This window comes from Notolepis coatsorum (assembly GCF_963971535.1).
Source record: "Notolepis coatsorum genome assembly, chromosome: 6".
NCBI lineage: Eukaryota > Metazoa > Chordata > Actinopteri > Aulopiformes > Paralepididae > Notolepis > Notolepis coatsorum.
The window spans coordinates 26,298,004-26,312,794 of record NC_140170.1 but is presented as its reverse complement, the minus strand read 5'-3'; positions in this window follow the sequence as shown (position 1 = coordinate 26,312,794).

The window sequence follows — 14,791 nt, the reverse complement described above, 5'->3', positions numbered from 1 at the left end:
CACTCTTCTTCCGGGAGCTTGAGGAACTCTGGCCCGTCACTGTATAGGTTGTGACGGGTGAGGTCATCCAGGGACATTCCCCGGGTGATGACGTCAGCTGGGTTGTGTTTTGTGTCCACATACCTCCAGCTTGCTACTTCTGTTAAATCTTGAATCTCTGTGACTCTGACTCCCATGAAGACCTTGTATCTGCACGAATCAGACCGGATCCATGTGAGTACTGTCATGGAGTCTGACCACAAGATTGTTCTTTGCACCGGAATGGTGAGTTCACGTTGGATTAACGTGGCGAGTTGCGCTCCTGCTAGGGCTGCGCAGAGCTCTAGACGCAGGATAGATTGTTGCTTTCGTGGGGCTATTCTTGAGCGGGCCAGGATGAAAGCAGTATGTATTTCTCCTCCCTCCTCTCGGGCACGCAAGTAGGCCACCGAACCGTAGGCTACTTCGGAGGCGTCGCTGAAGACGTGCAGGTCCATCTGGCACGTCTCCGGCCTCACTGTGGGTGGGAAGTAGCTGCGGCGTATGTTGACACCTGGGAGTGAGCTGAGTTCCGTCTCCCACTCTCTCCATGTGGATGCAAGGTGTTCGGGTATGGGGTCGTCCCAGCCCTGGTCCTTGTCCCATAACGCTCTTACAATCATCTTTGCCCTGGTGGTGTAAGGTAGAATACATCCCAACGGGTCATATTGTCTGGCGAGTGTTCTGTATACACTCCGTCTGGTGGTCGGTAGTGCAGTCGACCTTCCCTGCTCCTTGGTCAGGGGTGTGTGTTTATAATGGAGCGAGTCTGTTTTGAAGCGCCAGACTAGTCCTAATGTCATTTCTTGGGCTTCTCCTGGGATGGTCGACATCCAGGTCTCGCTGCTTGCTGCCTTGTCCTCGGGGGAGAGGCTGCGCAATACTTGCGGGTCGCTGCTGGCCCACTGCCTGAGATCAAAGCCGCCTTTGATCAGGGAGGCGCGGAGCTTGAGTAGAAGGGCCTCGGCTTCTTCTGGCGTCGAGACGCTTTGCAGACAGTTGTCCACGTAGAAACTATTTCCTACACTTTGTCGGACCTCTTCATCAGCTGCTGGGTCCTCTGCGACGTGTTTTTGCAGTGCAAACGTAGCACAGCATGGGCTGCATGTGGTTCCGAAAGGGAGGACTTCCCATTGATAGATGGCTGGTTGCTCATCCCCGATCCTCTCTCTCCATAGGAACCGCAGCATGGGCTTGTCCTCTGGGGAGAGGCTGCGCAATACTGGGGGGTCGCTGCTGGCCCGCTGCCGGAGATCAAAGCCGTCTTTGATCAGGGAGGCGCGGAGCAGCGCACGACGTCGCCAGTCAATTTTCTTTATGTGTCCCGCTGTGATTCGCTTGTTAATCTCAGCGCGGTACACAGTCTCTTGAGCGGGGTCTCTGGCTAGGCGCCGCTCTGTGTTCAATAGATACCGCTCCGTCGCTTCTTTTGGGGCGTGGAAGGTAGGCATACCCTCTCGCCTCAGGAGTGGAGTTGCGTATCTCATCACTCCGTTGACTTTGACTCTCTTTGTCCCTTGCTCGAGGAGGGCTATAGCGTAAATGTCTTCCTTGGAACGAATGTCTTTCTTTTCGTTCTTAAAGGGCATTGTCTCTAGTGTCCATAGCCTCTCGACATGCTGTAGGAGGGTGGTGTCTTCTTCTGTCACTCTGGAGTGGAGGCAGCTAGTGGCTGCTGTTCGGTTAAGAGACTTAGCGAGGGGGCCTTGTAATGTCCATCCTAGGCGGGTCTCGACTGCTGCAGGACAGCCTCTGGGCCCTGTGTGGACCCGGTCTATCGGGACTATGAGGTCTGCATGGTCGGAGCCTATCAGCAGGGTCGGGGTGGCACCGTCTATGAGCGGGATAGGTAGTTGACGCAGGTGCACATATTTATCCATCAGCTTGGCGATGGGGTAGGTGTACTGCGACAGGCCTATTTCTTGGCTGGTGAAAGCATTAGTAATCCTATACCGTCTCTCTGGCTGCCCGCTTGCTGCGATAGTGAAGGAGACATTCTCGCCCTTTATCGTCTTTAGATCTCTTCTTATTGTCCGAATCGTCATCTGGTTTTCGCTCCCCCGCAGCCCCAGCTGGGCCGCAGCGGACGCGAGGAGAAGGGTCTTCTCTGACCCGTCGTCAAGGACGGCGTAAGTGTCCATGACCTTGTCTTGGTAACTCAGTGTTACGCGGACCACCTTTAAGAGCACTCGGGTGCCCCCGCTGCTGGCGGGGTCAATGTACATAACACTTGCCTTTGTGCTGCTTGAGGGTGCAGGCTTTCTTCTGTTACTGTCGTGTAGGACATCTAGGTGGGCTCCGTCACACCGACTACACCTCTTCTTTAAGCGGCACTCGGCTGCCATGTGACTGCGCGCACATCGGTAACAGCGTCGGTTGGACTTTATCCATTGACTCACCTCGTCGGCGGTCATCTTCTTGAACGTGTCACATTGTGACAACCAGTGTTCCTTTTCGCAGTACGGGCACACCATCTTCCACTTCTCTTTCATCGAGGGGGTACTGTGGTTCTTGCTGCTCGGTACTGATTCTGATTGGTGCATGCCGGTCACCAATCTTCGGCCATCGTTTGCTCTCCTAGGTCCCTCTCTGGAGCTTGGGGTGCTCCGCATGAACGTATCCAACCGTAGGCTGTTGACTTCTCTCGCCAGGAAGTCGGCTAGGTCTAGGAGGGATGGCTCGGGACCGTTAGGATCACGGTGGTCTCTTTGCCGCCTGAAGCGCTCTTGTCGGGCGGGCGGAAGCTTCTCTAAAATCCTCTCGACATTAGAGTTCGCGTACAGTTCGTGCATACCCTTTTCTCTTTGCGCCCCCAGCATCCCTACCAGGGATTGTACCTTGATAGACAGGTCATCTAGTGAGCGATTGTCTGTGGCTGGGGGTAGGCGGTCAATATGCCTTATCTCTTGTATTACGTAGTCCCATATGCGTCCATATCTTTGGTCGAGTGCTGCTAGAGCCGCTGTGTATGGGGTAGTAGAGGTGGCATAGGCCAGCGCTATATTGTGCGCTCGGGGCACCTTGAGGTGCTTCAGTAGGATAGCATACTTGTACGGTTCGTCAGCTACATCGGACATCATTGTCTCTAAGCACATTCGTAGCTCCGTGTACTGTGCTCTGTTCTCGTGGGTGAAGTCCGGAAACGTCGGTGTGCCAATGTATGATGCCATGGATGGCTGGCACATCGGTGAGCGTTGGAAGAGAGGCCTCCTAGGCGAGTCTCCTCTTACGCCTCTTGGTGGGCTGGTACCTGCTGGGTACCATGGCCCGCGTATCCAGGTGCTATTCCTCGGGGCTGGTCGTGCGTCAAGCTCACCCGTGAATTGAGTCGGGGGTCTGTAGCGCAGAGCCGCGGGGGTAGAGCCTGGGCTGTACTGGACCTCCTGGTCCTGTGGAGTTCTGTGCTGCTGTCGGGCTTGACTCTCCTCCTCTCCCTCTTCTTCTTGCTCTGGCAGGTCCTCTAGATCCTGTAGTCGTCTATTTAGCCTCTCCGCGGTGTAGACCGTGTCTTCCTTGTAGCTGGTCCTCGCGTGGACCGGTCGGGGAAGGAGTTCGGAGGGGGGTATAGGCTCTCTCTGGTGGTCGGGCTCAGGGTCGCTTGATCGGGTAGGGGAGGGTGCCCTTGACCCGTGTCTTGACGAGGCCCTGGAACCCCGTGCGGAGGGAGGGGGTGTCGCCCTGGCGATCAGCTGCTCCATTATCTGCGCTTGTAATCGGTCGCGCTCGGCTTCGCGCTTGGTGAGAGCGATGTCGCGCTCTGCTTCTCTTTGGGCACCGGCAGCGGCACGCTGGGCTTCGGCGGCGGCGCGCTCTGCTTCGGCCCGGTCTCTTACCATATTCTCTTCCGCCTGAAGGCGTCTAATCTCTAGACGTATACGATCTTCGTCGCTCCGTTGCTGCGCTTGAAGGTGTTCTCTTTCCATGGAAGAATGTTCGCGCTCACTAAGCGTCTGTGCTTTGAGTCGATCGCGCTCTGTTGAGGCTGCTAGGCTGGCGAGGAATGCCTGTGCCAGCATCTTGTCCGCCTCGCTGGGGGAAGACGCTGGTTGAGGTGATCCGCTCCTGGCAGTACTCGTTGGAGATCTGTTCTCCTGTGGCGAGTCCTGGAGATCCATCTCCGGGGTGCTCTCCTCTTCTTGTAGCGGGTAGAGTTCCATCCCTGGAGAGCTGTCTTTATCCTGGAGCTCTCCGGGGACTACTTCTTCGGTCTTGGCGGGGGGTAAAGTCGTGTCAGGTCCCTCCTGGTCCCTACCGTGAGCTTGGTCAGTTACGTTAGAACCCACTAGGGCCTCTATTGGCGGGGTAACCTGGGCGATAGGGTCGGACATAATTTTACTATCTACTTTTTCCGCGTTTACCGTCTGTAGAAGGCTAGGTAGTATATTGGCAACGTAATCCTCTATGTACTGAGGTGTCTGCCGTCTACGCTGCGGGCGATCTACTTTAGGAGAACCGTTTTGTGGAGTGTTCATCATAGGCCATGTCAATATTAATACCACTATATTAATATTACACTAGTTACCATCCGGCTCGAAGGACCAATTGTAACTGAGGGGTACAATTCCCTGACTGTATTGATAAGTATGGTATCATTAAACCACTACCGCTTTATGTACTTTAATTACTGGCCATACAGTACACAATATATGAATATGATGAACACTTCCCACAATGAAATCGGTTCCACACAAAGGTATAATCAAGTATTTAATGGAGCAAAGGGTACATAATATACTTTACATTATTCTTTGAATGCACTTGTAAGGCAAAGGAATATGCGTAGGCAAATCAATAATGAATGTCCATTCTCTGGTTACGCAGGAGGTAATTATACAACCTGAATCTTAGGGAATTATATCTATGGTACACTAGTAATATAGCGGGAGATACTGGATTGCTGGTTGTAAGCCAGCAGGGGTAGAAGATCTGTCGGTAGTAGAACGTCTGGTCAACGATGACTAAGGAGACTCCAGGTACAGGAGCCGGTGCAGTAGCCTCTTGATCCACAGACGAATACAGCTGTTCTCCGTAGACTGTAGCTCCACAGTGAAGAAAGCTAGTCGGCCTCAGGCTCTCTGAGGCGCCGACTCGACTTGACTCCTCGCGGGGTAAATCCAACACGTGCAGGCGTCGGCGATTAGCCGCTCCATAAATCACAGGACCAAAGCAAATATATTCCAGCCGCAAAGGGCTATGTAGTCGTCGGGTAGATTAATCCAGTGTACATGTCCATACGGTTCTCTTCTAGGTCTCCTCGGGTGAAAGCGCCATGTGGTCAGCCCAGCCTGGATAAGAACTCTAGCTAATACGAGGAAGCGTTGGAGATGCTGGTCACTGTAGAACTTTAACCGCACGATACACTATACACAAATAGACTATTATTGACTCAATAGAAATATGTCGCACTCGACGGTATAGCGCCAAACTCTGACAATTCAGTTATTAATTCGCACGCGGTCTCGATGCTCTATTCTGGGGCCAAACAGGCCATACTTCACCGCACGTTGTATCGTGGGTGAGGCTTCAACTTATTGGTAACATACTAAAGGGCTAAGAAGGGGCTTCTATATTCACCTGCGCCGTATTTATACGCACGGTGAACAAACTAGTACCAATCTCATTTCTGTCGCGTATCCCTGGGCAAGGCCGGGCATGTCCAGACACGTCTTGACTGTGACTTTGAACCTGACTCCGGAGGCCGGTCCCTGGCGCCGGTGGACCGCTGTCCAATAGGAGAATGAACTATTATGGTCTGGGCTAAAGGGATATTCCGTGTATATGTACAAGGAATATACAGGGGATATCAAACGATATACAAATACTATGCAATATATATCAATAAATAAATATATATATTCGGTTTAATCTGATCCTTTGTAACAGTGTCAATGTTAATGCTTTATTTGTTTTAAACGAGACGATTTAGAAATGGGCAATGGGGAAATGCATTGGATTGGACAGAGGGTGGAACACGAAACATGGCAATGACGTAACCACTACACCTCCCTATAGACCAGGAAGTAACCACTACACCTCCCTATAGACCAGGAAGTAACCACTACACCTCCCTATAGACCAGGAAGTAACCACTACACCTCCCTATAGACCAGGAAGTAACCACTACACCTCCCTATATACCAGGAAGTAACCACTACACCTCCCTATAGACCAGGACGTAACCACTACAACTCCCTATAGACCAGGAAGTAACCACTAGACCTCCCTATAGACCAGGACGTAACCACTACACCTCCCTATAGACCAGGAAGTAACCACTACACCTCCCTATAGACCAGGAAGTAACCACTACACCTCCCTATATACCAGGACGTAACCACTACACCTCCCTATAGACCAGGAAGTAACCACTACACCTCCCTATAGACCAGGAAGTAACCACTACAGCCCCCTATAGACCAGGAAGTAACTACTACACCTCCCGATTCAGTGTGTAGAGTCCAGGTGTGGCTTCACTAGATACATGTCAGGCCTCTTCATTGTGTAGTCCAGGTGTGGCTTCACTAGATACATGTCAGGCCTCTTCAGTGTGTAGAGTCCAGGTGTGGCTTCACTAGATACATGTCAGGCCTCTTCAGTGTGTAGAGTCCAGGTGTGGCTTCACTAGATACATGTCAGGCCTCTTCAGTGTGTAGAGTCCAGGGCCCTCATTCATCAACGTGGACTTTGACCTTGACCTACTTCCACACGTAAGCACGGAATTTAGAACTAGCGCACGCACAGGGAAGTCGGCATTCATCACACGTGCGTAAGCAGGCTCTACGCACATCTGTCATGATGAATCCCACCTTGGCCCTGCGCCGCAGCTCGTGCACGCTTTCACGTATTTGCATACCAAAACCGCCCCGACCAACCAAATATGGTCAGGCCCTCCCCTTCAAATACCATGAGGGAATCCCTGTGCGTGGAATGTTGGAGGATGGCAAAGCGAACGAAAAAGAGAAACTACACAGACACCGAGGTGGAGGTCCTCGTAACGGAGGTGGATAAATAAAAGGCGGATTTGTAAACGGTGATGTCAGATATCAACGGCTCCCTAAGACCATTGCTGCAATTCTGCCTGGACAGCTCAAAATACTAATAAAGACCGTTCGTTGACCACTGTTTGGCGTTGGTTGTGTTGTGTGTCATTATAACCGTGCTGTACAATATGAATGCCTTTATTAGTTGTGTTCGATTGGCTATATGATTTTTAGAGGCATCTATTTTGTTGTCGGCTAATAAAGACCGCGCTGGAATATGACTGCCTTTTCCCGTGTTGTTTGATTAATACCCACGGATTAAAGTTCTCCTCAATTCTATTCCAAATCGCGATGGATCTCCCGTCAATTTTCTACCTGCTGCATGATTTCTAGAGGCATACTACTACAATCTATTTTGATGTCAGTATTGGGTAGCCTATATAAACAATATAATACGAGAGCATATACAAGAACAATGAATCTCACTGCATGTATGATGTATCCTGCCTTTCAATACATGAACTTGAATTCCATCATATAGTCTGTCCACTATCTGCATGGTGTCATTGCAATGCGTTTTCTATTCTTTCTTGTACAGTAAAAAGGGGGAAGAACACTATATTCATATGACTTATTCTGCTTACAGCTTCGAAATTCCACTTGTTTCGTTTAACGTAAAGCCTTTTAAATATAATCAAAACGTTCCCGTGTTTCGGCGGTCTGTGCGCAAAATAATAACGAGTTGAGCTTTATGATTTATGATGAATTGAAAATGGGGGACCCTGATGTAAACAGGACGAAAGTTGGTCTGCATCCCCAATTAACAATTGTATGTACTGAGCTGTACTGTACTGTACCCATTCTGCAATCTGTTAATAAACTTTTCAATCAATCAATCAATCAAGCTACGCGGAGCGCAGTCAGTCAGTAGCCTACACCCCGTATATTCCGATAACGCTATATAAACCATGAATGAATGAATGAATGAGAACTTTATTAACAGATTGCAGAATGGGTACAGTACAGTACAGCTCAATACATACAATTGTTAAGGGGATGCAGACCAGAGAAAGACTTTCGTCTTGTTTACATCAGGGTCCCCCATTTTCAATTCATCGTAACATATATGACATGCTGCATTCATTCTGAGAGAAAGATCTATTATTCCAAATGCTATTTATAGGGTTTTGACCATAATTACACTACTGTTGCTATTTTACAATGAACTATAATGAACTACGGTTCATAGAACATCCAGTGTTATTATGCACAGAAGCTCATTTCCTTGTTGTAATAATATATTCTACCACTGGGCGCGAGGTACGCCAGGTCCGAAATGTGCGTAGATGTAAGCACGAAGTCAAGTTCAAGTTGAAGTTGATGAATCCCACTCTTTGCTTAGAAATGATCGTACGCACGGGTTACGCACAGATCTGTGCGTAGAACACGTTGATGCATGAGGGCCCAGGTGTGGCTTCACTAGATACATGTCAGGCCTCTTCAGTGTGTAGAGTCCAGGTGTGGCTTCACTAGATACATGTCAGGCCTCTTCAGTGTGTAGAGTCCAGGTGTGCCTTCACTAGATACATGTCAGGCCTCTTCAGTGTGTAGTCCAGGTGTGGCTTCAGTAGATACATGTCAGGCCTCTTCAGTGTGTAGAGTCCAGGTGTGGCTTCACTAGATATATGTCAGGCCTCTTCAGTGTGTAGTCCAGGTGTGGCTTCACTAGATACATGTCAGGCCTCTTCAGTGTGTAGTCCAGGTGTGGCTTCACTAGATACATGTCAGGCCTCTTCAGTGTGTAGAGTCCAGGGCCCTCATTCATCAACGTGTCTTACGCACAGATTTGTGCTTAACCTGTGCGTACGACCATTTCTAAGCAAAGAGTGGGATTCATCAATTTCAACTTGAACTTCACTTCGTGCTTATGTGTACGCACAGCTCGGGGCACACTTAGCTGACGCCCAGTGGTAGAATATATTATTACAACAAGGAAATGAGCTTCTGTGCATTAGTTTCAACACTGGCATGTTCTGTATGAACCGTAATTCATTATAGTTCATTGTAAAATAGCAACAGTAGTGTAATTATGCTCAAAACCCTATGAATAGCATTTGGAATAATAGATCTTTCTCTCAGAATGAATGCAGCATGGTTTATATAGCGTTATCGGAATATACGGGGTGTACTGACTGACTGCGCTCCGCGTAGCTCAACTCGTTATTATTTTGCGCACAGACCACAGAAACACGGGAACGTTTTGATTATATTTAAAAGGCTTTACGTTAAACGAAACAAGTGGAATTTCGAAGCTGTAAGCAGAATACAAGTCATATGAACACCCACGATATAGTGTTCTTCCCCCTTTTTACTGTATAAGAAAGAATAAAAAACGCATTGCAATGACACCAGATCGTGGACAGACTATGTATATGATGGGATTCAAGTTCGCGTTTTTGTTGATCATAGGCATGCTGTCAGAGTATGATATCTTAATCAAACATTCTAGAACATTTGTCGTCACAGATCATGTCCTAATAGAACATAGGCTATGGCATGGTCCATCGTGATATTGTGTGGACTGTTATTACTGTACCGGTACCACCCATTGTGACAACAGCCTTGTGAGTCCCGCACACAAACATGATGGAATTCAAGTTCATGTATTGAAAGGCAGGCTACATCATACATGCAGTGAGATTCATTGTTCTTGTATATGCTCTCGTATTATTGTTTATATAGGCTACCCAATACTGACATCAAAATAGATTGTAGTATGCCTCTAGAAATCATATGCAGCAGGTAGAAAATTGACGGAAAATCCATCGCGATTTGGAATAAAATTGAGGAGAACTTTAATCCCTGGGTATTAATCAAACAACACGGGAAAAGGCAGTCATATTCCGGCACGGTCTTTATTAGTGTTTGCGCTGCCCAGGCAGCAATGGTTAATAGATATCATATCCGACATCACCGTTCTCATAACACGCTTCCCTCGGCTTAGTCCATTTTTCCACATTTCATGGGGGTATTCCATTACCGTATATGGTTAATCGGGGCGGTTCTGGTATGCAAATACTTAAAACAGTGCACGAGCTCAAACGTAGGATGAAAGTCATATTCATCATGACAGGTGTGCGTAGAACCTGCGTACGCACGTGTGGTGAATCCCGATTTTTCTGTGCGTGCACTGATTCTACATTCTGTGCTTACGTGTGGAAATAGAACACTTTCCACGCCACGTTGATGAATGAGGGCCCAGGTGTGGCTTCACTAGATACATGTCAGGCCTCTTCAGTGTGTAGAGTCCAGGGCCCTCATTCATCAACGTGTCTTACGCACAGATATGTGCTTAACCTGTGCGTACGACCATTTCTAAGCAAAGAGTGGGATTCATCAATTTCAACTTGAACTTGACATCGTGCTTATGTGTACGCACAGCTCGGAGCACACTTAGCTGACGCCCAGTGGTAGAATATATTATTACAACAAGGAAATGAGCTTCTGTGCATTAGTTTCAACACTGGCATGTTCTGTATGAACCGTAATTCATTATAGTTCATTGTAAAATAGCAACAGTAGTGTAATTATGGTCAAAACCCTATAAATAGCATTTGGAATAATAGATCTTTCTCTCAGAATGAATGCAGCATGGTTTATATAGCGTTATCGGAATATACGGGGTGTACTGACTGACTGCGCTCCGCGTAGCTCAACTCGTTATTATTTTGCGCACAGACCGCAGAAACACAGGAACGTTTTGATTATATTTAAAAGGCTTTACGTTAAACGAAACAAGTGGAATTTCGAAGCTGTAAGCAGAATACAAGTCATATGAACACCCACGATATAGTGTTCTTCCCCCTTTTTACTGTATAAGAAAGAATAAAAAACGCATTGCAATGACACCAGGGTGTATGTGTATTACAAAACCCTTGCAATAATGTGTCTTAAATGAATGAAAAGCATACATGCTCTGGACACAGAGCATATCGTGTGGGTGATATGACTTGTATTATGCTTACAGAATTCCACGTATTTAGTTTTACAATGTCAAAGCCTTTTAATGTAAATCAAAACGTTCCCGTATTTCTGCAATCTATGTGCAAAATAATAACGGGTTGAGTTCTAAGAAAGAACATATTACATGCTGGTATGCTGATAGAGTAAACTATTATATGAATATGATATGATATAAGGTATACACTGGTCCGTCGCATACACTGGTATGCGCAAGTTACTGTTGCATAATGTAGGCTATGGCTGCTATTATATGTAATTCATATAGGCTACCTAATAGTATATGATTTTTAGAGGCATCTATTTTGTTGTCGGTAATACCGACAACAAAATAAATGCCTCTAAAAATCATATAGCCAATCGAACACAACTAATAAAGGCATTCATATTACAGCACGGTTATAATGACACAACCAACGCCAAACAGTGGTCAACGAACGGTCTTTATTAGTATTTTGAGCTGTCCAGGCAGAATTGCAGCAATGGTCTTAGGGAGCCGTTGATATCTGACATCACCGTTTACAAGTCCGCCTTTTATTTATCCCATAACAAGCGTTGTGTCTTCTTGGTTCGACAGCGGTGAACAATCTCCGTGAAGTTTCTCAGAGTTCCGCTCGGGTCAGTCCATTATTTCACATCCCATGGGGGGTGTTTCATCACTTTCATGACCATATATGGATAATCATGCACGAGCATTGACGGTAGAACAAAGTGGTATTCATCAACACGGAGGAGCATAGGACCTGTGTACGCACGGTTGATGAATCCCAATATTTCTGTGCGTGCACTGATTCTAAATTCTGTGCTTACGTGTGGAAATAGAACATATTCTATGCCACGTTGATGAATGAGGGCCCAGGTGTGGCTTCAGTAGATACATGTCAGGCCTCTTCAGTGTGTAGAGTCCAGGTGTGGCTTCACTAGATATATGTCAGGCTTCTTCAGTGTGTAGTCCAGGTGTGGCTTCAGTAGATACATGTCAGGCCTCTTCAGTGTGTAGTCCAGTGTCACAGGTCTGACATGACCTGGGAGTGTGACAGTCCAGGTGTGGCTTCAGTAGATGCTTGCTGGGTTTAAGAAAATAAGTTGAAGAAAAGTCTTAGAAAAGTCTTAAGCTAAGAATGCCCTGCGCCTGAATCTGTAATACATGGAAAATAATATTAGTAATGTTTTTTTATCCTCTTTTTCTCCACCTGATTTTTCCTATTTTTCTCCCCATCCCAATTTAGTCGTTATGCCAATTCCCCCCCCCCCCCCCCCCCCCTTCCCTACCTGGTTGTTTTGCGCATGTTCCTCCTACTGGTCGGTACAAGGGAACCCTGAAGTCCACCACATGCTTCCCCACGACACATGTGGAGACAGCCAGTGACACTCTTTCCACCTGGCAGTGAGGACTCTCATTGGTGAAGCGTAACACGTGGGAGGTCACGCTGCCTTCACCATTTCCTGCCTTTCGCTGAGCAGGCGCCCAGACCTGACCTGTAGGCGTCACTGTCCACAACGCCAGATTACCACCCATGACTTCCCTCCCCCTAACGCAGCCAAACGAGTTAGTATGACGACCGGCCCAAGCCGCAGGGCAATGCTGACTCCGGGAGTCGAGACCGCAGCCTCTTGCATTGGTGGCGAGCGCAATCTCCGCTACGCCACCCGACTGCCCATAATATTAGGTTTTTGAATTAATCAACTGAGTACCTCAGACGAAGACCGGTTTTAAGTTTTCTGAGGAACAATGTTTTCAAACTTTGCTTTACAATCTATTTATAGGCTACTAGTATACTGACAGCTTACAGTATGTTAATGATATTCAGTGAGGGGAGTGGCTGGGTGGTTGTAGGGGGCTATTGTTAACACCTATTGTTAACGCCCAGCAGAAACAGGCAGAGGTGTTAATTCAAGCCTTTTATTCTAGAATCTAGAGGCATTTTCACAGCTTAAAGCAAACAGAAAAAAAACAGTTTTACAAGATTCAAATTAGCACATCTTCTCCTAACATTCTCAGATTTCAATGTATGACACATAATTTGAAAGCGTACATGCTGTAGGCTACTTTCACACTCTGGAAAAATCTGGAGAATTTAAATGGAGACATGTGGCATAAATCGCTGTGCGCAGTCACATTTGTATCTTTAAGTATTATATTTGTTAATGAACTAATAGCTAATGAATGCTGAGGTAAGGGTTGATACACCCTACACCCAATTAAAGGAATCCAACAAATATTCGTACACTTATATTTCTTGCAATGTTTACATCCCATCCGTGTAAAGTTTCACTTTCAGTTTTGGCAAACACGTAACGGGTCCGACCTCCTTCGGTTGACAGGCAGTTAGCCTATTAGATTTTGAGGCCGTTTGTATCGACCAATCAATTTGGCATGTTCACTCACCTCCGGTGCACTCTTTTTTGTGTGTGCTATGTGGCCCCCCCCCGTGCCCACGGCGTGCATGTGCGTCCTTGGAAGAACACGCGACACACGCTCCTTTGGGATTTCTCTTTTCTCCTGCCGTGCGAAAACTCCGTCTGATACCTTTCGGTCGTTATCGAACGTCATGGAAGTGCCTCCGTGCGCGCTGCGTGTCGACATCCACCATTGTGTGTGATGTGACGGAGAGTCCTTGGCGTGTGCGCTCTCGGGAAGCAGGCCATGCATTTACCATCTCCGTATAATGAATAGCGACAGGGCTGTAGCGTGCAGCCAGCGAGCACACATCCAACACCCGTGACCTTGCTCTTTAATAAATGAATACCCCATGAATAATTATGAATAATTCATGGTAATTATTTGTTGTATCATCGCAGGCCTTGTTCTCTGAGGACAGGTGGGATAATGGTAGGCCGCGTGCCACGCTGCAACGCGCGCAACCTTCCCGTTGACATTGGGTGAATGTTTTTTTTTTATAAAGCTACCGTAGATTTGGTTGAAAAAAGAGCGGTTATGGTAATATGTATGTTAATGTGCCGGGGCAGCACATGAGAACAGCACTGCATAGGCTCTACTGACTGATTCAACATTTATATTTGTACAATTTATATTTATTATTATTATTATCTTTTTTTTCTACTTTTGATATTCACTAAACCACAAGTGTTAATATGATAATTATAATAATCCTTTGAGGCTCACATAAAATTCCTATTAAAAAACTCCTTATACCACCCGAGGAACATCGCCAAACTTCGCCCCTCACTCACTCTGTCCGACGCTGAAAAGCTCATCCACGCCTTTGTCGCCTCCAGGCTGGATTACTGCAACGCACTCCTCATCGGGATCCCTAGCAAGAACATCCAAAGGCTACAATGTATCCAGAACAGCGCTGCTAGGATCCTGATTGGAGTGCGGAAATACCACCACATCACTCCCATCCTCAAGTCCCTTCACTGGCTCCCTGTCTCACTCAGGATTGAGTTCAAAGTCTCCCTGCTCACTCACCAGTGCTTCCACGGAAACACCCCCCTTCCCCCTCTACCTTAAAGAACTCATCACCCCTCACTCCTCCTCACGACATCTCCGCTCTGGCCAGGCAAACCTCCTCCAGCACCCAAGGACCAATCTCTGCACTGTGGGAGATCAGGTTTTCTGCTCTTCCGCTCCCAGTCTGTGGAACGCGCTCCCTGACCATCTGAGAGCACCACATAGTGGGGAGCGCTCTCCCTGGCCCCCTGAGAGCACCACAGACTGTAGAACACTCTCCCTGACCACCTGAGAGCACCACAGACTGTAGAACACTCTCCCTGACCACCTGAGAGCACCACAGACTGGGGAGCGCTCT